Source organism: Eschscholzia californica, unplaced genomic scaffold, assembly GCF_041429995.1.
Source record: "Eschscholzia californica isolate CP2 unplaced genomic scaffold, dmEscCali1.0.p SCAF_5, whole genome shotgun sequence".
In the NCBI taxonomy this organism is placed as follows: domain Eukaryota; kingdom Viridiplantae; phylum Streptophyta; class Magnoliopsida; order Ranunculales; family Papaveraceae; genus Eschscholzia; species Eschscholzia californica.
This window is the reverse complement of record NW_028238472.1, coordinates 35,010,585-35,036,451: the sequence shown is the minus strand read 5'-3', so window position 1 is coordinate 35,036,451 and position 25,867 is coordinate 35,010,585. Positions and strand designations below refer to the sequence as shown.

Sequence of the window (25,867 nt, the reverse complement as noted above, 5' to 3'; positions counted from 1 at the left end):
AAATATAAAGTATACGAGAGAGAAAGATAAGAGAAAATAAAAATGAAAGAAGAAAAAAAGATTAAATAAAAAAGAATAAGCACAAAAAGATATGGGGCCAAAAAGGAAGTTTTTGACAAAATTGAGTGCCAAAATGACAGTTGCATACGAATTAAGGGCCAAATCAGAAGTCTGTTATCAATTGGGGGCCAAACCTGAATTACTCATTTCCAATAGCTGAAAAAAGAACTTTTGAAAAATCACCCTTTGGGTGGATTCAAACCCATGATCATAGGTGTGTAAGAAACTGCCTTCAACCAACTGGGCTAACTCACACTAGTGTTAGCATTCTGGTCCGGAACTATTAGTAGCTAACCCAGGCTATAACCTGGGTTAGTCTACATATAGCTCCGCCCCTGAGACCAACTGACAACCATATTACCCCAATCATCCTCAGGTACACCTAGAGCTCTCCAGACACCTTTAGACGCATCAACTATGTTGCTGGGGCATGGGGGCTGGTAGGCATGCTCGGCATCGCAACCGACCGTGGAGTCACATTCATCAACCACTTTCGCCACCACACTCTGACCATTTCCATTTATTTATATGTACTTGTTACATCGATTTTGGTTGTCGAACCACCCAGTGGATAATGCAACCACCATAGAGTTGTCAGAATGGAATTGACCATCACATTCTGAAGCTCCACCACCATCTCCACCTTCCTCAAAGCTATTTAAGGTTAAACGGGCTCTACCTACAGGAGGAGAACATGTATGTGTTTTGTAAGGTCTACCTTCTATACAACACTCTGAGTTATTCTCCGTGTTGCATTCACCGGGAGGTGGTCTCCGACCTATCAGAGTGCTGCTCGGAGGACAAGTGAACCGAGCTTCAATTATTTTTAAGCAACTTGAGAGTACTGCGACAACAACTACTGCGCTTATTAATATAAACACACAACTACTATTTTTCTTCATTCTCTGTATCTATTTGTAGTACTTTCTTTGTTTCATCTAAAAATGTAGGACAAAGTGATGGGGTATATATAGCCTGAAGACATTTGGAGTTACTGAAGATATTTCTCACATTCTTATTTTAGTTATTCACTCATTAATTAACTGTTGAAATCTATATAATAAAACAGGTTGAAAAGTGCTGACTGGGACAAACATTAGAGATAAATCTAGCCGTCCCTCCCAAATTAGCATCAATATCAACCTTTAGATCCATCTACTAGACTCCAAATCAAATTTTAGAGTTAATGAATATTAAATTGTGATTATTGTTGATGAAACTGCTAATGATGTGAATAATGGTGTTTTATTAGTAATGAATTGCTAATCACGTTGTAAAATCTAAGCAATTAAATCATTTCAATGGTGTAGATTGTAACTTTTTCATCTCGCTTCACTCCCCCAAAATCCAATCGCTCTTCTCTGGCTCTCTCCCTTCTCCATCTTCAGTTTTTTCTCTGACTCTCTCTCTTCTCCATCTTCAGATTTTCACTCTCATTAATCCTCTAATTAGGCGTTTTATGTTTCATCTTTAATTTTATTATACGTAATTATAAATTATATTAGTACTATATAGTTACTCTCTTTCTATCTTCAAAAAACCCTTCTCCATCTTTCATCTTCATCTTCCCAGGTACCTTCCAGATCTAAATTTTGTGCTCTCACATGGTATGATTTAATCAGTCTGAAATTTATTTTATTTAATGTAAGATTGATTTTTGCAGGTATCTATAGATAATGATAATCACAATCAGAGAAAGATGACCTTTGTCACCACCCATCTTTCAGGTATAATATTTTTCCATCAATTTGGAGTCCCCTAACTGTTTGTTAGATAATCTATTTTGGGTTCGGATTCGTTTTTGAAATATTTGAAAGTTAATCGATTTCTTCAAAAAAGAAATGAACGTTTTTTGAAATATTTATGATTTAATTCCCTGCGCTTGATGCACGGTTTATTAGCATGCAAATACTGGGTCAGATTTCTCCATCTCTACTTTTACTTTATGTGAGGATCCATTGTGGCTTTATCATAGCCAAATAGGGAAATTTCTTGATCTATTGTGATTTCATGTTGACTGGAGTAGAACAAGATTCTTAGGCCTGGAGGGTTTTTTATATGGCTTGCTACTCTAGTTTAACTTATATCTAAAAATCATGAGAGAGTCTTGGGTTGTCCCATTCCTTCCTATCCTTGAGCCTTTGGACTTATCAATTGGTTTTGCTCTCCATGTAATGTGTCCCAAACATCAGATCGTTCTATGCTCAGATCCAGTATTACTATTGTTGTTCCATGAACAAAAGAGGCTTCGATTTTATTGCTAAAATTTGTCGTCTCGACTTTCCCGAAGTAACGCTAGGTGATTGTTATTTTGGTTGGTAATTGTTTCTAATGGTAGATTCATCTTTAACGTTCATTGCAGCTATGGTAGTTGGAACAGATCCCATTTGCTAGAAAGTAGTAGCAAATACTAAGGAATCATTCAGTCGAAAGCATATCCATTGTAATTTTATTTGAAATCTTACTCGGATTTACCCTGGTAGTCAACTTTCAAAAGAAAAATTGTTTCTAATATCAGAAAGCATTTTGATTTATCACCAATCAAATTAGTTGTAAAACAATGCATCCTTTTTCAGTTTTAGATATGAGGATTTGGGTATTTCTCTTATATTATTGTTTTCGTTAATAGGTCATTCAACGCTAGATGAACTTTCAATTTTTTCCAGTGAAGACCTTTCTAATAATGGGAAGCAACAATCGGTTTCTGAGCTTACACTTGCTTGTAATTTCTTGAATTCATAGTTCAGTTGGGTAAACTAGACAACGCTTGATTTTGTTGCAAGAAGATTCAGATCTGGGCACTGTTCTTGAAAACTTCGTTAGGAAATGCATTGAAATCTGCTTTGAAGATAACTAAATCAATGAACCTTTCATTTGGATTGTGTGGGCGACAAGAGGAAATAGTGGGTATCGGGAACTATAAGTCATTACCAATGTTTATAAAGAAGAAAGTGATGAGACATGAAAATGTCCCATCTGAATCTCTTAACTCGGACTAGTTAGTCTATTTTCGAGCAGTTACTCTCATGAATTACTTGTTTCTCTTGTCCAGGTGTCTTCTATGGAATTGAGCGCGAAAAACGGTTAAAATCGGGAGATTGACACATCAGGGGCATTTCAGTAATTTGGTGCTAAAGGTGCTCTGGTAGTTTGGTCTATTTTTGATACTCGGATGGAACTAGAGTTCAAGACGAATTCGTGGGCGAAAACAGAAGTCAAATCGGAGTTCGGACGGGAGAATTATAATAGGTCAAAGTCCGGGCCCAAAATGGTTGACCAGTGGGATGAATTCGGGAAATGTTCTGGCTAGCGGGATAATTTTGATGACGTGGCGCGAAACCGAGGAGTGGATCATCTGGGATGTGTATGCCTGGCTAAAAGCGAAATGAATCTCATCCTCATTATTCAGTGTTACCGTCGCAGGATAACTTCCGTACTCCTTCTTACCACCTAGCGTCCAATCCCGTGTCTCTTCAATCCAACGGTTTGCTGGACCATGAAACATGCTAACAAGTTATCCCGCGAAGCATGTTATCGGCGCCTCTAAGCCAGCTAACAAATCACGTTGAATACTTACTTGTGCGCCCCAATTCAAGGAATCTAATTTTATTTAATACCTAATATGTTTTATCTAAAACAGAGAAGGGATATTGCTGGAGATTGGACATTTTATGAAGACGGATTGAGAAGGAAAGAGATCGACTGGATATTATTTGAGTTTCTTAAACAGGGAACCGAATGAAGAAATGGAAAGAACAGAGAGAGAGAGATGAATGAACTTGGTCTTCTCTACACACATAATGGGGATTGATTGTTCACAGTAGAGAGAGAAAGTGAAAGTTGAGATTTTTGTTAGAAATGGAAAGGAGATTGTGAAAGGGTCAACATTAGTTTTAGATTTACTTGGTTTACTTAGTCAGTTCTTTAGTTTACTTAAGTTTCCTTTCTGTTTTGAATAAATCCTATTCTTTAGGAAGCAGTTAGTTGACCTATTCCTGTGTAACATGTGAGTGTTAGTGGGAGGTGTTAAGGGCTATATATATGCCAATTAGAAACTTAATAAAGTCGAGTTATTGAGTCCATCTTTGCTACTGATTTAGTTCTAACAAATCTGGTATCAGAGCTGAAAGCTGCAGCCTTTCAAGTAACTTCTAAACAGAGAGAATTCAAGAAATGTCAAGCACAAGTGAAGGTCTTTTTGTCCAGCCAGCGATTCCTCGTTTCGACGGTCATTACGACCATTGGAGTATGCTTATGGAGAATTTCTTAAGATCCAAGGAATATTGGAGTTTGGTCGAAAAAGGGTATGAAGAATTGTCGCCTGGCGAAACTATGACAGAAACACATCAAAAGAGATTCGAAGAGATGAAGCTAAAGGATATGAAGGTCAAGAATTACCTATTTCAAGCAATAGATAGGACAATTCTTGAGACGATTCTGCAAAAGGATACATCGAAACAAATATGGGATTCGATGAAGAGGAAATATGAAGGGAATGAAAGAGTGAAGCGATCAGTTCTTCAAGCTTTGAGAAGAGAATTTGAAACTCTTGAAATGAAGAGAGGTGAGTGTGTTAATGAGTATTTTTCTAGAGTTATGTCAGTAAGTAACAAAATGAGGTTTCATGGAGAGAAAATGCAAGATGTCACCATTGTTGAGAAAGTACTTAGGTCCTTAACAGAAAAATTTAATTATATAGTTTGTTCTATTGAGGAATCTAAGAATACTGAAACACTCACCATTGATGAATTACAAAGTTCATTGATTGTACATGAACAAAAATTTCACAGAAGAAATGAAGAGGAGCAGGCTTTAAAGATTACTACAGATGAGAGAATTGGAACAAGGGGGCGTGGCAGAAATACTTATAGAGGAAGAGGGAGAGGCAGAGGGCGTCAGACATTCAATAAAGCAATTGTAGAATGTTACCGATGCCATCAACTCGGTCATTTTCAGTATGAGTGCCCTACCTGGGAGAAGAATGCAAATTATGCCGAGTTGGATGAAAATGAAGAAATGTTGCTGATGGCCTTTGTAGAAGAACATGAGGCGAAGTATAATGATGTATGGTTCTTAGATTCAGGATGCTCAAATCATATGTGTGGAGATGCCACGAAATTTGCGGAAATAGATGAGAGTTTTAGGCGGCATGTGAAACTTGGAAATAACTCGAAAATGCCAGTAAAAGGGAAAGGAACTATTAGACTACAACTGAATGGTGTGAACCATATCATTACAGAAGTATTCTATGTACCGGAGTTGAAGAATAACCTCTTGAGTATCGGCCAATTGCAGGAAAAAGGGTTAGCAATTCTCTTTCATGGAGGATTGTGCAAAATATATCATCCAAGTAGAGGTTTAATTATTCAAACTCGTATGTCAATCAATCGAATGTTCATACTCTTAGCTAATACACAAGAAAAGGAGGTCTGCTTTCACACAAGTACTCAAGATCTCACTCAACTATGGCATCGCAGATATGGGCATTTAGGCTATAAAGGACTGAATGTGTTACAAACCAAGAAGATGGTACGTGGACTGCCTCATCTTTCCAACACGAATGTGGTGTGTACTGATTGTTTAAACGGAAAGCAACACCGGGAACCCATTCCTAAATCATGTGTATGGAGGGCAAATGAAAAACTGCAACTCATTCATGCGGATATATGTGGCCCCGTTACTCCCACATCAAATAGCAAGAAGAGGTATGTTTTATGTTTCATTGATGATTTCAGTAGGAAAGCGTGGGTTTACTTCTTAGTTGAAAAATCTGAAGCTTTAAACTCATTCAAATGTTTCAAAAGTCTTGTTGAGAATGAGACAGGAATGCATATTAAATGTTTAAGAACAGATAGAGGAGGTGAGTTCAATTCAGATGAGTTCAATGAGTTTTGCAGGCAATCGGGTATCAAACGACAACTTACTAATGCATATACTCCACAACAAAATGGAGTCGCCGAACGAAAGAATAGAACCGTAATGAATATGGTTCGATCAATGTTATCAGAAAAGAAGATTCCTAAATACTTCTGGCCTGAGGCAGTGAATTGGACCATATATGTGCTAAATAGAAGCCCGACTGTTGCTGTAAAAGATGTTACTCCTGAAGAAGCGTGGTCTGGTATAAAACCCACAGTGGAGCATTTTAGAGTTTTTGGGTGTGTGGCACATGTACATGTTCCAGACATAAAGAGAACTAAATTAGACAACAAAAGCCTTAAATGTGTACTTTTGGGACTTAGTAAGGAATCGAAAGGCTACAGGCTATACGATCCGGTAAATCAAAAGGTGATAACTAGCAGAGATGTAGTATTCGAAGAAGATAAAGAGTGGAAATGGGACACTAGATATGATGAACAAGTGCTCGTAGATCTTGAATGGGGTGATGATGAGAATGAAAGAAATAATCAGCAAGAGACTGAAAGTGAAGAAGTTAGTGAAGCTGGAAATGAAAGCAACGAAGAACTTGTGAGAGATGAAAATCACACAGCTGAAGGTAGTGTGACTGATCCCGTGAATGAAGGAGGTCTTAATGTTCGAGAAAGAAGGGCTAGACATCCTCCCACTTGGATGGAAGATTATGTCATTGGTGATGAACTAATTGAGGATGAAATTGAACTCAATATGGCTTTTCTTGCTTCAACAGATCCTATCACTTATGAGGAAGCAGCAAAAAGTTTGAAATGGAGATTGGCAATGGATTCTGAAATAAAATCCATTGAAAAAAATCAGACTTGGGAGCTTATAGATTTGCCTGTGGGTGCTACAACTATTGGAGTAAAATGGATATATAAAACAAAGTTGAACGAACTTGGAGAGGTGGACAAGTACAAGGCTCGGCTGGTTGCAAAGGGTTATTCCCAAAAACAGGGAATAGACTTTACTGAAGTATTTGCTCCAGTAGCTCGTATGGACACGGTCAGGATGATAGTGGCACTTGCAGCTCAAAGAGGGTGGAATATCTATCAATTGGATGTAAAATCAGCATTCCTTCACGGTGAACTCAACGAAGATGTGTATGTAGAACAACCTAAGGGTTATGAAAGAAAAGGAAGTGAACAAAAGGTGTACAAACTGCATAAAGCATTGTATGGTCTAAAACAAGCTCCACGAGCTTGGTTTAGCCGCATTGAAGCTCATTTTCTTAGTGAGGGCTTCGAAAAGTGCCCGAATGAGCAGACTCTATTCACTAAAAGGAACAGTCAAGGTAACGAATTGATTGTAAGTATTTATGTAGATGATTTGATTTATACTAGTGATGATAAAGATATGATGAATGATTTCAAAAAGGGTATGATGGTGGTGTTTGACATGACCGATTTAGGGAAAATGAGGTTTTTTCTTGGCATTGAAGTGCTGCAACAACTAGACGGTATCTTTATATGTCAAAGGAGGTATGCAGCTGAAATTTTGAAACGTTTTGGGATGTTTGAGAGCAAATCAGTAGGTAGCCCGATTGTTCCAGGTTTCAAAATGAGTAGAGATGACCATGGAGTTTCGGTTGATGGTAACTACTTCAAACAAATAGTGGGAAGTTTGATGTACCTAACAGCAACTCGTCCAGACATAATGTTTGCTGTTAGTTTAATCAGTAGATATATGGCTAAACCCACGGAATTGCACTTACAAGCTGCCAAGAGAATCTTAAGATACTTAAAGGGCACTACAAACTATGGGATTATGTATAGGAAAGGAGGGGAAGAAAAAGAACTAATTGCCTTTACTGATAGTGATTATGCAGGTGATACATGTGATCGCAAAAGCACATCTGGTTATGTGTTTCTTCTAAGTTCAGGAGCAGTATCATGGTTGTCTAAAAAACAACCTATAGTTACACTATCAACCACTGAAGCAGAATTTGTGGCTGCTGCTGCATGTGCCTGTCAAGCAATATGGATGAGAAGAGTATTGAAAACATTGAGTCATGAACAGAAAAATGAAACCACTATTATGTGTGATAATAGTTCAACAATCAAGCTCTCAAAAAATCCTGTTATGCACGGAAGAAGCAAGCATATTGATGTTCGATTTCACTTCTTGAGAGACCTTACGAAAGATGGAATTGTTGAATTAATTCACTGTGGAACTCAGGAGCAGGTGGCTGATATAATGACAAAGCCGTTGAAATTAGAAGCATTTCAGAAACTAAGGAAGATGATGGGTGTGTGTGAAGTCACTGATGTAAACTAACTACAATCTGCAGTTAGTTTAAGGGGAGATATGAAAGGGTCAACATTAGTTTTAGATTTACTTGGTTTACTTAGTCAGTTCTTTAGTTTACTTAAGTTTCCTTTCTGTTTTGAATAAATCCTATTCTTTAGGAAGCAGTTAGTTGACCTATTCCTGTGTAACATGTGAGTGTTAGTGGGAGGTGTTAAGGGCTATATATATGCCAATTAGAAACTTAATAAAGTCGAGTTATTGAGTCCATCTTTGCTACTGATTTAGTTCTAACAGATTGATTATGAAAACAGAAATCCTATCTCTCTTTTAATGGGAATATTACCCTAAAGATTATTGGAGAGAGAGGAGAAGAGATTTTCTTTCTTTCTCTTCTCTGATTTATTCAAACCAAGAAGGAAAGATGAGATTATGGAAAGATGGAGAGATCCTGGAGGATTAGATTAATGATTCGGCTGTGATATTCGTAGAGAGAGAGAGAGGAACTGATTGGTTTTGATTTTTTTCTTCTCTGATTAGGAAAGCTCGACTGGTTTGGATATTATAAAACAGAGAAAGAACTAGACTGCTAGGCATCTCGGATTTGGGGGTCAAAAGGCCTCTCGAGCTCAACTTGGCAGAAATACTAGAGAGAGAGAGAGTGATGTAGAGATCACAAAGCCGAGAGCTAGAGAGAGAAAGAGAGTTTGGAGAGTTAGAGTTTCTGTCTTTGTTTCTTATTCTTCTTCTAATCCTTCTCTTTGTGAGAGAGAGAAGATTAGTTAGAAAGAGTTAAGAGAGAGAGAGGCTACTGTATAGAGAGAGAGAGATTTTGAATTAATAAACCAAGCTTTTCAATCTATTCTTTCTTCTTATTTCTTTACTGTTTTGGTTAAAGAGAGAAAAAGAGAGTTATAGTATTGTTTTAGAGAGAGAAAGAGATAGGTTAGAGTGAGAAATAAAGAGAAAACAGTAGAGAAAGAGAAAAAAACCAGTTGAGGAAAATAATTTTCTCACAGGGAAGTATTTTACGAGAAGACGAGAAAACTATTTTCCTTAAGGGTCTGTTTGGCTGCACAGAGGAAAATCAGCGAGAAAAAGTTAAGTTTTCTTCCATTCTCTTTTATTATTCATATTTATTTAAATCTCGATCATGATTAGCTAAGACTCTCCATCTAGGGTTTTACGATGAAACCCATTTTTGATCTTTTAGAGATATAATTTTTATTGATTAACTCTTGATTAATGCTTCATAGTTTAATTCGTTTTAGTTTGATAAATAGATTTTCTTTTCACTATTTATACTTTTCGATTTGATGCATCGTGCTTATGTTAAATCATTTGACGGTTCATACTTATTAATTGATAAATAGTAGTTTAGAGATTTATTTATTTAAAATAAAATGATTACATTGTTATGTTTTATTCGGTTTTAACGAAAACATCTCCCGGAATTAGGATAGTTCATTATCCGAAATTCTGAGTTATAAAAAAAAAGAATTAACCATTTTGAATATTTGTTTTTAAAAGTGATTTTATGTGGTGGAATCCTAAACCCTAGACTCCTCTCCCCATTTGAGTTCATTTTCATTCCCGTAATTTTATTTTAAAAACCAAAAGCCAAATCATTTTACAACCTTATTACTTCCTAATTTTAGAATAGGTTTAACTAGTCTCTGAGGAACGAACCGGTCTTACCGGAATTTATTACAACTTGACACCCGTGCACTTGCGGGTGTAGACCTATTTAGGGTAACCTTTCTAGGCCCATCAGAAAGATTACAAAAATGTGATTGAGGATCCAAACCCTATAGTCCTGATTTAGACCAAGTAATTGTAAAAGACCGTGGTATATTCCAAATATTTATTTCATCAACACGAATATTGAGTTTCATATTAATGTATTGCACCTCAGTTGAAAGTTGTGTGAAACATTGACTCTTTTTTCACTGCAGCTTAGAAGCAAGTTGAATGACAATTTGGTAGATTAGACGTCATCGGTCATTCAACGGTGAAACACATTACATCTTGAGCTAGCTAGGATGGTTGAAGTTCGTTTCGTGATGGTTATGTACATTTATTTTGATTACTAATAGGTTTATTTTCTTCATTATTTTGAGTAGTATCAATTTTGATTTTTTAATTTTTTATTTGTTTAGACAAGTTTTCATCACTTTGTCCTTTGTATAATCTCGCCACATTCCTTTGAAGTTTATATGAAGTCTATATAATTTATTACTAACACATAGTTCATTATTTCTAAAAATTTTGACATGATTTGTGTGTGTGTGTGTATATATATATATATATATATATATATATATATATATATATATATATATATATATATATAGGTTGTATCAATATATATCTTTTGTCACGTACCATAGCAAACTACATATATATCGTTCATGATTATGACATGTTACGTGTGTAAAACACATGTGAAATGCTTCTTTCATGACCGACTGTTTGATACATAATGAACCTATTCATCTCTTTTTTTGTTGAAAAAATAAACCTATTTATCCTGAAACGAAGACTTGGTATAATAACCTTAACATATGAATTTCATAGTTATTCACTATGTTACATAGAGCCCCCTCTCCGTTACAATACCCAACGGTGCAACGCTAGCATGTACCGTAAACATTTTACTCCACAAATTTGTTCTTTTGTGCAAAACTGTTAGAAAAACTCATTTATATTATTCATTTTATCTTATTGGGCCGAAGCTAAACTGAACTTTAGCAGTAGTGTTCGAGATTGTTGTTGGAACTTTAATCATTTTATGGCTACATTATCTCGCTTCTACCCAAAGTTTGTATTTTAATAACTTTTGTTTCTTTAGGTCTGTTCAACGGATTCATATTTTTCACCATTTCACTTTTTCATTTGTCCTGTTGTAGTTTTCTTATCTTTCTTAACTACAAATGAATGATTATTATCATCTACTAATATGGAGTAGTTCTCTACACTTTTAATTCAATAAGATTGAGACAATGTTTTTCATCCAATTTTGTTCTTTGACGTTGTCATCCGGGATTGGTTGGTTTATTTTTTTTTCTGCTTTATTGTTTTGAAAAATTAGATACTTTGTTTGTTTTGGTAAAATAGATAACAAGCAGATGTATTATTCTTTTTTGCAATTGCAAGTAAATCATAACAGAATAAGTTTATCATTGTGAAAGTTAATTAGTTGCGAGTTCCATTAGACTCAAAACATAATAAAGCATACGGTCGTAATGTACTAAAGTCCTAAGGCCAATCGGTCACAAATTTGGTAGACCTTCCGTTTTCAGTATTTAGCGACGGTTAATGAAATGTAGCTATTTCAACATGTACTTATAACAAGAAAGTGAGTATTATTGCCTGAACAATCTTATTTCTTTAGTTCAACTACAATAACGAAGTTTTATTGTAGTTATTTCAACACACTTCTTTTTGAGACTTCTCAAATCTTTTTGTAACAAGTTTTTATGTAAAAAATTCTCGTGTTATTGTTATTATTCTTATTATGTAACCCAAAATTAAATTAATACTTCAACTAACGAAGGACAATTGTTAAGTAGATTCCGTATGGCATTTGTATCAAAATTATGTTAAATAATATCTTAATCATCTTGTACACAAAATGTGCTCAATTAAGCATTCCGTGCCGAAGGCACGGGTCATATCTAGTACCTTACATATGATAAAAACTGATAAAAAATGTATGGGTCACAAACATTTGATTATTTCTTTTAAGCCGCGGCTTTAGGCATAAAGAAAAATCTCCGGGACATAAAAACTTAGTCAATCACGATTGACATAGGGGATATATTTATGAGGAAATTGGGCTGGAGACCCAATTTTTTGTTTTTTTTGTCAAAAAGACAAGTTATCTTTTTTTCCTTCTAGGCACCATGAAAAGTTTGGAAATAGGCTTGAAGGACAATTCTAAAAATCCCTTAATTTTGTATACCTGAATTGACCTTTGTATAAAGGAAAATTTTAGAAACACCCTCAGATTTTCCAAAAACCCTCACATTTTATATAATCTTACTTCTTAGTTACTTATTTTGTTAGGGTTTGATTTTGCGAAGCTTTGCAAACTAGTTTGCAAACTGATTTGCAAACTGGTTTGCACTACTTTGCAAATTGGTTTGCAATCTGGTTTGCCTTGCAGAGCTTTGCAAACTGATTTGCAAACTGGTTTGCAAACTGGTTTGCACTAGTTTGCAATCTGGTTTGCCTTGCAAACTAGTTTGCACTGCTTTGCAAATTGGTTTGCAAACTGGTTTGCAAACTAGTTTGCAATAAGGTCAGTTTTGTCTTTTCCCTATATTAGATAATTTACAAAAATGCCACAGGGAGCTGAAGCCCATAAAAAATTGTCCAATCCTTTTTAACCAAAGGCCAAAGTTTTTAGGGAGTTTTGGCCAAATTTTCCTATATTTATTTTTGGATCCAAAAATTGGATTCTTTGTTTTCTACCCCTAATCTTCTCATCTTTTTCTCTCTTCCTCTTTCATGCTCTCTCTCTCTCTCTCTCACAGTCCCTTCGCCAGACAAAATCTCGAGGAAGGCTTCTCGTCCTCAAGGTCCCCTTCGTCTCAGACGAAGGGGGTTCCGGCTAGGGAAGTTTACCGTCGTTGGAATCATGCCAAACCGAGAGAAAGAAATTAACACAACGAGAGGGTGGTAGAGAGTGAGAGAGAGAGAGAGAGGAAACATAGAGAGAAAGTATCAGTGAGTGAGGGAGATATAGAGAGAGAGATATGGGTAGGAGAGCTAAAGAGAAGGAGAAAGAAGAGATGAAAAATAAGAGGTTGTGGTGATGGTTGGCAATCGGAATGGTGGTGCTTTGAAATGGTGGTGATGGTCGGAAAATATAGTAGTGGGTGAAAAAAAAGATTAGGAGGCAAAGTTCAATCAAGTAAATTTTTACGCCCCCTAAGTCAATTTTGTTTGACTTATTTTTTATTGTTGGGGTCCCTCCTTATATAAAAAGGATTCCTAATTATTTTTTCTAAAAATTGTGCCCCAAAGTTTTTCTTTCAAAAAAATAATTATGTCTAGTGATGATTTTAAATTTGTTTTATCTTCTGCTGTAATTATCAAATTAGTCGAAAAAAATCATTGTATATCCTGTGCTCCAAACTTCCCGTAATGCTCTAGAGTGCAATTGTATGGGCTCCACTACCACTACCATCTTATTATTATATTTTGTTGAAAAACCACCACTACCATCAAGTTAATATAGAAAACAACATTTTCTAGTCAGTCTTGCTCTACGTTTGCCTTTACTTTTCTGTGGTGGTACCATACATTGAATATGAACTTGTAAACTATAATGTTGGCGTGATCATGCTTTTGTCATAGGATCCTCATTAGAAATCGAACGTACGCTACATTTCATTATGGGAAAATATAAGTGTTATTTTTTTTTTTTGAAAAGAAAAACTGCCATTAGAAAACAAAAAACAAGTACAACCTATCAGTCATCTCTAAGAGTGGACTTACAGAGTGTCATTCTTGAGGAGTAAGAGAGCTTCTAGTAAGTTTAGCAAGTGCATCAGCTTTGAAGTTAGCTGATCTATATACAAATTTACATTAAAAAGTAACAAAAGAAGATCTCAATGATCTGATTGAGTTGATGACTCTTTGACTAGTCCTATTGGCTGCCTTGTCGTCTCCATTGATTGCTGCTATTATGTTTTTGGAATCTCCCTCCAAAACGAGCTTCAAAAAGTTAATATCTCTGGCCATAAGTGTTACTTAATGCATGGATGATGGATTTTCCATTTCATAAAACCAAAAGGCGGCTCCACCTCCACTACCATCAAGTTGATAGAGTAAAAAATACATTTTCTAATCAGTCTTGTACTACATTTGTCTTTATTTTTCTGTGGTAGCACCGATAGTCAGAGGCCCATTAATAGAAGTTAAGGTGGCGCAACCCTTAACCCATGTGTATTTTATTTCATTGAATTTAATCAAAGGCAGTAAGAGTCTAAGAGACTTTACTAATACGCCATATAACCCAATAATTTAGAAGGCCTATATATTAGGCGCGCATACCCTTTCATGGTGCTTCTCCACCATTTATTTCTCGGCCCTGAACAGGACCCACCTGTAATTAGTTACCAACGCCAGCCATAACCTGTTTCACTTGCCCCCTACTATCTTCTCAACCTTCGCCAAAACCAACTCACTCCAGAACCCCATCCCCCAGACACCCCAGCTTCAGAGCTATGGTAGTAGGTTTTGATATAGGCTCCATCCCCTTGCATCAATTCCCTCTGCTCCGCGGATCTATTGCTGTAATATTTAGACTGTTGCATCAGTTTACAAGTAAAGGACATACTCATCTATCGGGCACATGACTTATTGGCTTAAGAAGGAAGCCAAAGAAATAAGGGATTCACTTACTTCTAAAATATAACAAGAAAAAAAAGTGCTTTGATTGATGTTCCTGGTCTAGCACAATCAATGGGTACGCATGACACCTTCTCCTCATCTCTGTTTGCTGTAACTCTGTCCCTGTCTATGTGATTTAGAAACTAAGATAAGTAGGAATTGGATCGATGTAATGTAATGCCTACAGCTTCAAGACTGTTATATGCCCGCCCTATTCCCATACATGTAAAATCTGTTGGAATCGGAGCCAACTTTAGATCGGTTCAATTTGTCAAACTCAGAAACAAAGCAAGCCATTGCATTCGCCTCGTCGAGCTCTTAAGTTTAGAGGCAAGAATCACTCAAATACGATTCCGGATGAATGAGATATTCAAGTCTGAAGTTTGATCGATTTTTGGTTAATTTAGGGACTAAATTGCAATAAGGAAAAGTTGGTTTGGGGACCATTTACGCAAAGAGAACACACCTAGATCAGACTGCTGGCGTTCGCTCCGCGCAAATGCGCAAGATCTAACGGATCTGGTTAAGCCTGTGTCGGGCACGGAGTGGGATCATGCCGAAACCCCATCCAACGGCTGATCTCCTTTAGATTTCCGGATGGTTTCGGTATAAGTCCATCAAATCTAACGGAGGGCGTTTTCTCCGCGCTTTTGAGCAAGATCTGATGGTCCAAATCTCAACCGACAGGATCTGTTGCTAAAGAAGTGACCCTTCACTTTACTTTCTCAATAGATGCGTCCCTTAACCAACAGAAGTGTCCCAAATGTAGGTGTCTATTCGAAACCTATTTATAGGACCCAAATGAACTCCAAATTTCAATCCGTTTTTTCCAGAGTGTCAAGCATGTTAGAAGATCATATTAGAGTTTCTAAGAGAAAGATTTAGCAGAGTTTTCAAGGATTTTTATAAGCAAGAAGTTTGGTCCATTTGCATTAAGTCAGAGGTTAGTATACGTTCAAGTTCGACTGCTTTCTGATTCGAAGTACCATTGAATCGAAAGGTAATCGTTGTATCCTGGGAGACAAACACCGATAACTGTTTGGTACTATACAGGGCGTCAATTTTCTTAAGGAAAGAGGAATACCTCGCCTCGATTAAAAATCTTCTTTTTATCCTCCGATTTTTCTTTTTAGTCTATCTGATTTCTTAATGAAAGACATTCTGATTTTCCAAATCAGAAGTGTGTTGATTTTTTAAAGTAATAAATCAGTAAACACAGAAGGATACAGTTCCTCTTTCCGATCTTAAATCGCTAGTGAGATTCGACTACGAATCATCTATTCTGGATAACAGACATTATCGGTTATAAATACGAAAGATATTGAGTTGTTCTATTCCTTAGTTTTTGTCCATTAATTTGGAAAGAAAATGTTTTTGATTGATTTGCAAATAAAATCAAAGTAGTAACCAGTTTCACCAGTGATTCGGTTATAGACTCGTCGAGTCAACTCGTTGATTCGGTACACTGAAACCAACAAAATCCATGTTGACGTGATCATGCTCTTGTCACAGGGTCCTAATTAGAAACCGAACGTAGGCTACACTTCATTAATGGAAAGATAAGTGATACTTAATGGATTAATGATGGATCCACCATTTCATAAAACCAAAACGCGTCTCTTTTCTGAAGTTTTAGATTTTGCAAACAATTTCAAAGTTAAATCACTTACACCTTACCACTTAAAAATAAGTAATGACAGTAGAGTTCATTTCGTATTTGCCAACTCTCTGGCACACCACGACCAGACCTCCAACCGCGCCATTGGGCTCTCCTGCCATGTGAAAACCGGCCTTTTCATGATTTTTCGAGCTGATCGCTTTGCCTTCATAAGTGAATTCACTTTTTGGAGTAAAAAAACAATTAAGGGAGAGTTTAGGACGATAGCAAAACAAATAGAGGGCTCTCCGGCATTAATATAGTTCTTGCTGTCCAACTTTTGTGTCATCTTCATAAACTGTAATTTCCTCCATTTCCAACTTAAAATTAAATGTGGCACATACATTACCAGGGCCGGATCAATGAATTTCACTTAGGGGTGCGGATTTGTGTACTTAAATAATTTTTTTTTTTTTGTTTTTGCAAATACAGTAATTAACAAAATATTTATATTTATTAATTATATTAATACATCAACGATTGCAAACGCAATTGACCTTTATGAGAGTTCGTATTTTGAAATGTTCCTAAAATCAACTCATTGTTAATTTCACTAAAAACTTTTTTTTCAATAGAGACTACTAAACTATCTTTAGGTTCATCAATTTTAAGCAAGAAGCTTTAGTAGTTTAATGAAATTACCTAGGCAGGGGGAATGAAAATTCTCTAAATGTAACATTACCAACTTAATATCAATTTGCTCTTAACCATAGTTTCCATATCTATCCTTCGTTATTTTTGTAAAATATAAAAGAAAAATTGTGATAGTTTATTTAAGACGTATATTCACAGTCGGGGAGATAAAACCTGCTTTGCTTGCCCTCAGAGTAGGGCGACAACTTTGGTAGGTACACTTAGCGTATTTTCATTCCTCTTGTCTAGTTGCCCTTATGTTCAGGCGCTTGCACAATTAAAGAGCACCTATGCAATATATTCACACGGTGTAAATTTCTTTTAGCATTTTTAAATGTTTAATAATCACTTCCTAAGTTATATCAATTATAAGTATTATGTAATTTCTTTTCCATCACTTTTAAGTGGGTGCTTTTTAGTTTGATATCAATTTCAAGGGCTAGCAGTTTGGAGAAATAAGAAAGTTGGGTGCAAATATTTTGTTAAAAGTTTGTCAACTTTAGTTGACTATTTTTTTTCTTATTGTTTGGGGGAAACTATTTGAGTAAATAATTTTGCTTTCTTTTTTACTCTCCACAATTCCACCACCACTTTTTATGCACTCCGACAATGGGCGCCGGCAAACGACTATTGTCGGCAACCTTCAATATTTTTTCAGAATATTTCTTCTATTCCGCCCACCATCTTCGACCACCGTCGTCATTATTATTTTTCTCTCTTCCTTCCTCTCTCTCTTTGTCTTTTCTCTTCCCTCCTTCTTTCTCTTTCTATTCGCTCTCTAGTCGTTTTAATATGAAGGAATTGCCGAAAAATGTCACTGGTTAGGGGATCTCCCAAACCCATAAGATGATTGGGGATTCCCCCAACCGGTAGCAGATCTAGTTTGGAGATTTTCCGAACTAGATCGATTTTCCGACGAAGGAGATCATCCACTTTGCCAGATTAGAGAGAGAGAGAAAGAAACGATACATGCAGTGGCGAAGCCAGAAATTTTTCTGTGGGGGCACTTTTAAAAAGAAAATCCCACAAAAATTAATAAATCAAACAGTATATATTAACCCGTTATATTTAATTTAGTGCATTGAATACTTTCCGGATCGACTAAATAGAAAAGTGGTTTGTCCGACACTATAGTTTATCATAGAAAACGACAAATTCGGACGAAATTTTTCTTCCAATCAACCTATTGCTATTTAATCTTCTTTGAATGATATAAGAAATACGTAGGTAAATTTCATTATATTCTTAATTACTATATTTTTAGAGTAATTTAGTTCAAATTTTTGAAGAAAAAGAACTACACAATTTAATTTAGAAACATATACAAAAGAAAGCAAAAAAACAACACTTGCTTTTTAGTGGAAAAAATTTACACGCAATCAAAATTCTAAAGGTAAATAAATTATATATTAATGTTTTTATCTTATTTGATTTCTAAGGCAACTGACTATATACGACCACGTTTTTTACTAAAATATTTTACGTTTTATTTTGATTGTAATTTAGTGGTTATACTTTATTTATGTAAATAATCAAGTTAGGTAATTAATCTAACACATCGAACGAAAATGTAAATGTTATGCAAAAAAATAATTTTATTTCAAAGAGGAGATGATTACGAAAAATCGTCTCACTCATCAAACTAGGTTTACCAAGAAATTAAATTACAAAATAATTGGTATATCATTTCACGTATAAAGAATGAGATTATGGTGAGATGGAGTTTACACTATTTCTCCATGGACTTGAATTATAATTGCTTAATTTTTGTAGTGGGCACATATAAGAAGTGAATTTTCTTTAAAAACTAAATAGTGGATTTCTTACGAAGAAAAGAAATTAAAAAAAAAATCATTTACAAATTAAAAAATTAATTTAAGAATAGTGTTAAGGGGGGGGGGGGGGGGGGGGGGGGTTTAGGAGCTTGTGGGGACATGCGCCTCCACATGCCCCTTACTAGCTCCGCCCCTGGATACATGCAAGTGGTGGTGGACGAGAAAAGAAGAAAAAAATTGGGGAAAATATGAGTGGTGGTGGTGGTGGCCGGATTTTGTGATGGTGGTGGGTAGGAGATGAGGAAGAAGAAGTGTTTTGTTTCCTTTTAAATTTTGTACCCCCAAAATTGGTAAATTCACATTTTTCGATTAAATTCTTTACCCGGAAAATTTTTTTATTTCTGCAAAGCGCCGACCATCTTAATGATATAAAGTGAGTGATTATCTATTTTAACCTTCAAGTATTTTAATATTAGCATTTTATACTAATTCATTAAGCTCATGATTTTAGTTAAAAAAATAACTAAGTTTAATGAATATTATGTATTAAAAACATAAATTACAAGTAAGTAAGATTTATGAAAGAGAAAGAGATCCAATTGTAGTATAGATTTGGGGTCAGGGACGGAACTATGTTGGGGCCAGGAGGGGCCATGGCCCCCCTTGACCTCAACATAGTTAAACCTATATGGGGAGGCCAATTATCTCTAATGGTAGTAGTATTACTAATTTATATTTGGATTGTGATTAAGAGTTAACATTCTATCATAAACTAATTCCCCAATTGAATATATATTTAAAATACTTAAAACTTTAATGTATTGCATATAGATATCGATAAAATTGTATGTAAATATCGACTATTTTTGTCGTATGTAAATAGATATGGATTTTAGTGCAACTATTCTAGTTGTGTTCTATTTGATGAAATTTTGTAATTAATAAAATATTTAATTTATATCCAAAACCTCATATCACGTTAATATAGTGGTCAACGTTAAATCTAATATAAAAGTTCGAACATCTGAGCGTTTAAACTGATAAATTTTGTTGGTTAAGTTTTGTGAAAAAACTGGTTGTGTGAAATCCATTGAACACTGATAACTTGATCAATGACTTGAAACGGTTTAAGTTCTCAGTCGTCTATTAGTTTAATACACTTCAACGATTTCATTGTGTTTGGTATAATGAGGTGATCGTTCTTGTAAAATATCAAATTTTATTTTGTCACCGTACTATCTCCATGAATTAACGTAAATATTTTGTAACAATAATTTTAGGTAGTGTATGAAAAAGTATAAAAGAGAGAATTTTTCTAAACGTTCATTTGCATTTGGCCCCCGGTGATTGGGATTTCTGGTTTCGTCCCTGTTTGGGGTGGCTCCTTGCAATGTAAGAAAGGGAGAGGAAAGGATCTAAAGGGAAGACTCGAGTGAAAAAAGAGTGACGAACATAAAGCGTCTTTGCCAAGTGATAATTTGTTGGTTTTTTTTTTGTTTCTTTTTTTAATTAAGCCAGAATTTTCATTCAAACGTAGGAATTCAATCCAATACATTTTAAATGGTTTTGAATCTTTTGGCTCTTTTGAGTACAACACGAGACTTACAAAAGTAAATTACAATCTGAGACTTCCAAAAGTAAATTACAATATGAAGCTTAAAGGAGCACAACATTACGATAACAAAATGAAAAGACTCCAAAGATCACAAAAGGAAAAGATCATGAAGATCATAAATAAGAATACCCTAAAGGTCATAAAATTTTATTATACCTGGATACATCTAAAAATCGAACTAAATAATCTTATGAATAAAGAGTAGGGATAATTTTCGAACTGAAATTGGTCCCAAAAATATGAAGTCATCCTGAAATATCCAAGATAACCGACCGATTTCTTGATAATATCCCTACTCTTTATTCATAAGATTATTTAGTTCGCTTCACTTTTGGTTCTTTAACGTCAATCTTCTCACTTCATGAAGCCACACACCATCAATGTCGATTAATAGGGCGAACTAGTGGAAGATAAGTCGAGAAAATTGCAAAAATCATTAGAAAATACTCAATAACAGTTGATAATGGTGAATCTGATGATTATGTGTCAAGCAAAAGGAATATGGATCTGCTTTCAATACCAACTTTCATCTCCTCTTCTCTGCATCAATACCTCTATTCTTTACTCCAAATACTCATACTTGGATAGTAATAGATGTAAAACGAAGTAAAGAAACGAAAATAACAAACTTCTACTTGAATGGTAAATGGGTTCCAGTGAAGGGTACATACAACATTAGTTTGGGGTGGTTCTATAGGCCCTCCAAAGGCCAAAACTACAACTAATAATTTGGAAAACCAATAGAACTATTTGAATATTTGTCGTTGTTAAATTTGGTGGATGATAAAAATGTCTTTCTTAACACTTTTTTCTTGTTGTGAGTTCTTAACACTTATGAAGTAACTACAAGAATTTTTTTATTTTTCGAGGTGGAAAAATTTTAAATAGAAAATGTGATATTTAGAAGATTTCCAAGGAAAAAAAAAAAACATTTCTTCTTCTTCAACTCCGGCCACCACCATTATCACCATTTTTCTCTTCTTCTTTTCTTCCTCCCCTCCTCTCTCTTACTCGTTCTCTCACTGTTTAGCTCTTTCTCTCACACAGTCAATCTCCTCAAGGATTATGGTTTGGGGAGCGTGAGTTTCAGCAAGACAGAGAGAGAGACACACAGTGAGTGAAAGTGAGAGAGAGGCAATCCGACCGAGAGAGACGTAGCAGAAATGAGAATGAGTGATACTGTGATAGAGAGAGAAAAAAGGGTGACATAATGAGGAAAATAACGAAAGAAAGAGAGAGAGAGAAGAGAGAGAGAGAGAGAGAGAGAGAGAGAGAGAGAGAGAGAGAGAACAAAATGAGAGAAAAAAAAATAAAGAAAGAGGCAAATTATGCTGGTGGTGGCTAGATTTGGTGATCAGAAAGGATAGAAGAAAGAAAAAGAAATTGAAAAAAAAATTAAGGTCGTCGACAATGGTAGTTTACTAACGACCCTTCCCAACAGGGAAGTCGACAATTTTTTTCCCCCATAACAATTACAAAATATATAGGTCAACTAAAGTTAACCAGTTTTTAACAAAATCTTTGCCCTCAAAATTATTTTTATTTCCCCAAAGCGTCGGCCAAAGTGAGAAAATAAACGCCCTAAAGTTGTTGGCCTGCATTAATAGATGACTTTCGTAAGTGCAAGAAACACACACCTTGGAGGTTGTACTTTTGCACTTACTTTCTCATCACTTACACATTATTTTCATTTATTTAGTGAAAAGACAAACACCCTAAAATTTGTAACCGCACTTGATAAGTGAAAATCACGTAATAAGTGCAAATATCAAATTCCTTTAAATCTTAGAGACTCTTAGAGCCACACAAGAATTTTGAGTTTTTCTTTATAAAAGGTGCCCAAGAAAAAACTCAATTTAGATCTCTAAGATGTTGTGGCAATAGTCAAATAAAGATATCTAGAAAAAACACTCAATTTTTCAAGTGTCCTGTTTTTTGAGAAATCGAGTGTCCTCTTAATATATTTCTTACTGTCCAACTTATCATTTTCAATATTTAGACCAACGGAAATCAAGTCTTTCATTTATCTTCAAATAACAATTATTTACACCTAAATAAACAAAACAACTTTAGGATTTACCAAGACACCTAACAATGTCATATAAAACTAATGGAGTTTTTTTTTTTGAATTTGCGTTGGAGATTCTCTAATAATTTTTATCTTAAATGGGGCAGTAAAAAACTTGATACAAATTTTGAACGAAACTAAAGCTTTATATGCAATAAAATTTCTTGATTAGAAAATCTGAAATACTATTGAAAGAAATTTTTTAGAGAGACTTCTTTATATAGCACTTGAAGTTTCTTGTTATTGTTCCTTTATTGTCTCTCTCTTTCATTTTATTTTCTCTATCTCGGTTAATCCGAAATAATGATTCTTGATAAATTAGTATTCCCTTATTGTCTGTCTCTGTATAACTCACAAAAAGAAAGTTTTCTACTTCAAGCCAAGATTCTCTCTTAATCTAGACAAGAAGAGTGAGATCGTGAAATCGACTTCTTACAATAGGAACAACACTTCGTTCCCTCTCTCCTCTATGGATTTGTAGTACACTTTTACTTTGATAGTAGGAGAAGATAAAAAAAAAGTGATGGGAACTTAAAAAAAGAAGGCAGTTGATACCATTACCGTTTAGTTTCACCTTTTGGTTGATTGTATTACTAACTGATAAACAGGGGCGGCCCGTGACCAAAGCCACCAAGGCGGTCACTTTGGGCCCCAAATAATCAAGGGCCTCATGTTTCATATTTCGTATCTAACTTTCGAAAAAGTAATTATATTTTAAATCAATTACAAACACAAGTTAAGTTGTAGCTTGGTGGTAAAGGGTTTTTCTTAAATGAAAGGTCAAAGGTTCGATTCCTACCATTTGCATTGTTTACATTTTACTTAATTTTTTTCTAACATCCATTGTATGGGGGCCCCAATTTTTGATTTCGCTTGGGGCCCCCGATATACTAGGGCCGGCCCTGCTGATAAAACTAAAATTTAGAAATTAGTCTCTCCAAACTTACCTTTAATGTACCTGAGCATCTCCAATGAAACACTCAAATTGAAAAACTAAAAGTGCCACCTAGGTTTTTTTTGTAAGAAACTCTCTCCACTGCAACACTCAATTTGGATCTCAAAATGACATGACATCATTTAATATTGAGATATCTCAAGAAGAAACTCAATATTTGAGACTTCTTTTGAGGATCTCAATTTGTCACTCAATATTAAAAGCAAATCTAACCATCTAGGAAGAAATGACACCTAAGTTATTTTTAAGTTTTTAGAGTGTTGTATTGGAGATGTCTTTTGAATTGAGGATCTCATCAATATTAACATCTAGAACAGAGAAACTCAATTGAGCCTTGACACGTAGGACAATTTCAATTTTTTTTTTGAGTTTTGCATCGGAGATGCTCTAATAAGTAATATGATTTGTTTTTTTTTTTGTTGAAAAGTAATATTGCCTTGGGCTTCAAACTGAAAACACAATTGAGGATTTTATTTTGCCGCAAACTCTCTCTTTATTCCCTGATGGATATGAGCAGATTTTTTTTTTATCCTTTTCGATCAGTTTTTAGAAGTAAATCCCTACAAGTTACAACCACTAGCCATGTATCTTCTTTTAGTCAAGTCCTTCGGGGAACATGAAGGCAAATAGGCAATGGAAAGGACACAACAATAACAACTTGCAGCACTGGAATTATTAGCCACGGTGAGTGGGGTTCACAGCAACCAAGCTGTTGACCATAAAGCAAGTCCAGCCGCCTCAAAAAGTCATTTGTCATACAGAGTGATAAGTTGTTATTGGAAAAATCTATATGTATAACTAAATAATTTATAACAAAGATACAAGTATACAACTCTTGATTCAGTGTTTGTTGTTTTATAATTGGGTCGATCTTTATACAATTTTTACTACTAAAATTATGCAGTATGAATAAAAGTTACATAACGCATAATATGAAAAGAACAATGTGTTATCAATTGGTGTCTATTAGTATATCAATTAGTATATAATATCTTTTTATAATTAGGGTATATAATAGTATAAATTTGGTAGCTTACATTCTTATATATTGACTCACTTTGTATAAAGACCCATTGTAACACAACTCTTAATATATCAATGAAATATCATTCTATTTGAGACATGGTATCATGAGCATTTCATTGAAAAAAGAAAAAATTGCTTCTGTTATTTTCAAAGATTTTTTTTTCTAATCGTTGTAACTTAATCATCTTCATTCTCATTATTAGATATGATTGAATATATATTCAAATCTGTCTACTTCTCATAGCATCATCAAATCAGTGATTTACAACGGTTTGTTTCTCTTCTTCAATTGAGGAGAGGACTGGTAAAATCAATTTCTTCATCGGGTAACACCATCAGTTTTACACAGATTTTTTTTGGTTCTCTGTCATTAACTTAGCTTTCTCTCTGTAATTGTTTTTTAAGAAAAAAAAGGGTTAATTTAGTTCTCCTATTTGTTTTCTAATGGCTGGTGAAAAATATATTCAATCATTGATCACCAATGGGTCATCTGTTGACTTCGTCAATGGTCACGATGAAAATAATTATTCATTATCGCATCAAATTATTGAGATGAAGGTTGTTGGAACTTCTCTGAGAAGCTTATTCGAATTATCACATGGTATTAGAGCTTCTAGGTTGTGATTGATCAAGATCTGCGCCATTAATGGAGTCAGTAAACTCAGAAAACTTAGATTCTTCTTCGATCTCTAAAGTTCATTCTCCAACTTTAAACATCACAAATTTTATATCAGATAAACTCGACGAATCATACTTTCTGGTTTGGAAGGACCAATTCGAGACGATTCTTATTAACAATGATGATTTCTGTTTTGCTGATGGAACTTTAAATAAACCAGAAGCTTCTATCATTGATTCAGAAAGAAAAAAAACTATACCTAATCCTGATAATATCAACTAGAGGAAGCAAGATAGCTTCGTCAAATCATGCTTAAAGGCAACATTCTCTAAATCGATATCATTGGATGTTTTAGGTCTTCAAATCTCTCGAGAAATTTTGAGCTATTTGGAGACTGTGTATGCTGAATAATTTGAGGCTAAACAAGGTCTTCTTTGTCGATAAATTCAAAATACAAAGAGAGGATCGACATCAGTAAGTTAGTATCTTCGAAAACCTAAATCTATTTCAGATTCCTTAACTGTTGTTAGAGATAAAGTTTCAGATAGAGAGATATATTCGAATTATACTCTCTGGCTTAGGAAAAGAGTTTAATCAGTTTGTTATAGCAATCAATAATAGAACAGTTAACATCACACTTCCTGAACTTAGATCTAAGTTACTTCATCATGAATAGTGGCTATTGACTCAAGAACAAGATGATCAATTAGCCTATTATGTTAAAAATGCTCCATATAAGAACTCAAAACCAAATTTATACAAACAGAAACAATCTGGTTCTAGATCGAGCTATAACCAGTCTTCAAAACAAAACCATGACAAATTTTGTACATCACGAATTCAGAGATCTAATGATTCTCAGATCAAAACACAACAATCAAATACAAATTTACATCA

At 34.8% G+C, this 25,867-nt stretch overlaps 1 pseudogene; it reads right to left on the bottom strand.

Moving 5' to 3' along the window:
* Window positions 1-377: 377 nt before the first annotated feature.
* Window positions 378-965, bottom strand: LOC147538820 (kiwellin-1-like; annotated as a pseudogene).
* Window positions 966-25,867: the final 24,902 nt, after the last annotated feature.